This window comes from Phyllobates terribilis, unplaced genomic scaffold (genome assembly GCF_046119375.1).
Source record: "Phyllobates terribilis strain yellow unplaced genomic scaffold, ASM4611937v1 Scaffold_12__6_contigs__length_324123572, whole genome shotgun sequence".
In the NCBI taxonomy this organism is placed as follows: domain Eukaryota; kingdom Metazoa; phylum Chordata; class Amphibia; order Anura; family Dendrobatidae; genus Phyllobates; species Phyllobates terribilis.
In genome coordinates, this window is record NW_027362772.1 from 205,220,421 (window position 1) to 205,223,340 (window position 2,920).

Here is a 2,920-nt window from a genome sequence, read left to right on the forward strand (position 1 = left end):
AAACACACGGGTGTTCGACGAACCGAACCGAACTCGAACACTACGGGGGTGGCTCAACACTATTGCTGAGTACCACGCATTTAAAAAAATGTGGGGGCCGTTACTATTTCTTTAGCGAAATGCTGGCTCCCTCTGGTGGAGCACTGACTTCTTTAATTTTCTATCTGTGGATGAAAAAAAGATAAAAAAAAGTTTGGTCTGAGATGTTGCTTTAAAGTGCTAACTATGTCTGTCAATCAGAGCATCCTATTGGTTTCCACCCAGTCAGATAGATTGCTTGCAATAGATGTAATGAGTGAATGGAACAATGGAATAATGCAAGAGAATGGGACAATGGAACAATAGAATAATGCAAGAATGGAAGAATGGAACATCATTGCACGTGTCATAATGGGCTCCTGGCCTGTATCTGGCTGTGCTGCTGCAGTCAACTACAGTCTGCAGGGAGCCTGCAGACTAGGAAGAAGGTGGACCGCTGTTTGTTCACTAATTAGTTATCCTCTCCACATCAACTTTTCTGCAGGTACATGGAACATTGGGGGGGAGGGGAGAATGTTTGAAAATAGGCAGACTCATGCAGATTAAAAATGCATGCGTGGGCTGCAGCTGCAACAAGCAGTAAAGTTGTGGGTTTTAAGGTGTCTATTGATGAACAACATGTCCTCCTAAGGGGAGTCTTTGTCCATATCCCTACAATGGGTGCCTTCTTGAAGGCAGTGTGTAGTCATAAGCTAAAAACAATTCAGGTTATCGCTTCTCGGCCTTTTGGCTAACATCAAGTGTAGTATCTGTTCTCATTTAGTATATGTGCTTTGCTTTTACCAATATATTGTATTGTAATATTATCTATCTATCTATCTATCTATCTATCTATATATCTATATATCTATCTGTGTTACCCTGGCCTGGATGCCACAAGTGTAATTAAAGCTGTGTCTGAGAGCAAGGGGGAGGTTCTCTAGTCAGGGGAACATTAGCATGCAATGCCTCCTGTCTCAGGCCAGTAGGGGGAGCTGGCTGCCCCTATAAAAGCTGGTACTGAGGGCAGGGTTAGAGAGAACTTGATGGCCTGTCTCAGCACTGAGACTTGTCCCAGAGCAGAGCAGGGACAGACAGTTGCACTGCACCTAAGAGGAAGTGTGGCAGGAGGAGAGCCACAAGCCAGAGACAAGAGGCGAAGCAAGCCTGTCTTGGCAGATAAAGGACTTAATCTACCAGACTTTGGTGTCTGAGGCTGGGAGGATTCCACATTCTCCAGCAGATAACCAGTTCGCAAGGGACTGTATATTCCTTGGCCTAAGAAGCCTGGAGCCCCTGCCACAACCGAAGGGACCAGTAAAGCCGTACAAGGCTGGGAGCAGAAAGGAACCCACGTCGCAGGCCATACAGGCGAGAATACACGGAAAGCTCGGAAACGTGGGCTGTTACCCTATAACGAGGAGATAGCCAGAAAGAGCGCAGAAAGCACGGTAGGCCTACACCCTCACTCTGACCAGGGCCAATTTCCCCGTTGCTCTCAGACATCCAGGTCCCCTCCTAGCTAGGACTGTTTATGGGTCAGTTTACCTCCTGTTTCAGTAAAGACCCTGGACTGCAACCTATTGTCTGTGTGCTCCTTCGCGCCTCCAGCACTACCGGTACTGGGACTCTCACCACCATCACTCCCACCATCCATTATACTGCCCTGGGGCCGCACTCTTCCCGTTGGGAGTCACACTACCCTAGCTGCACACCTCATCAGCCCCAGCGGTCTGCATGCAGCGGCGGTTCCTAATAACCGCAATCCACGGGTGGCGTAGTCGGACATTATCAGCAGAACGTAGCAGACTACCATTGGCCTGACCACCCTGAGCCACGGAGCCGGGTAGCCACTACTACCCCCATCGTTCCCCTATTGCCCGGATCTGAGTGCCCCACGGCCTAGGGGGCGAGTCATATCTATCCCTTCCTTCCTGAGATAAGCTGCAATAATGCATTTGTCCTTTGCTACGCCGTTGCACATACACCATATGCCTTGTCAGTGGCCTTGCTATCAGCTGCTACTCTTTTAATTCAACTGTCTCATTGTTATGATCTGCTACAGGGACTAAGGAAAGACAGGAGAACTGTCCCTACAATAGAACTAAACTAGATCCCTACGATGTAACGGGGAACCTGATCCTGCGATCAGACCCGCTAAAGTCCTCGGCTAGTCTGAACGAAGACCTATAGATGTGAGGGAGGGATCCCTACAAGAACTAGGGACTGGGATAAGTTGGACACCTCCTAGCAGAAATAGTAGCAGTCAAAGACAAACACACAACAAAAAGCATAGAGGTCAGAAGACCTAGCAAAAGTAACAGAGAACGGCAACAGAGCACCAAGCTAGCTCAAGAGTAGTAAATACAATGAAGTCCAGCAAGACCAGGAGGGCGGAGCCGGATTAAATAGGCAAAAATGGTCATGTGACCAGCAAACTAAAAAAAACCTAACAGGAGAGTTCTAACAGTACCCCCTCTTCTAAGAGGATCCTCCGGATCCCCTAGGCCCAGGATTACCAGGAAACCTCCTGTGAAACGCTCTGACAAGTCTGGAAGCAGAAACATCATCCGCCCTCACCCATGAGTTATCCTCAGGTCCGAAACCCTTCCAAGCGACGAGATACTGCAAACTCCCTCTATACCGTCTAGAATTTAGGATGCGGGAAATTTCATATTCCCCGTCCTCCACCACCGGACGAACAGTGGCTGAGGCGTCACCATCAGACACATCAGCTTTTTTCAACAGAGAAACATGAAACACCGGGTTAATCTTCCAGGACGTAGGAACCTCCAACCTAACAGCAGATTGGTTAACTATCTGAAGCACCTTAAAGGGCCCTACGGACTTGGGACCCAATTTTTTAGAAGGAATCCTCAATCGCAGATTCTTAGAGGACAAC

At 48.4% G+C, this 2,920-nt stretch overlaps 1 pseudogene; it reads left to right on the plus strand.

Moving 5' to 3' along the window:
• Positions 1–749: 749 nt before the first annotated feature.
• LOC141173241 (U2 spliceosomal RNA) lies at positions 750–855 on the plus strand (annotated as a pseudogene).
• Positions 856–2,920: the final 2,065 nt, after the last annotated feature.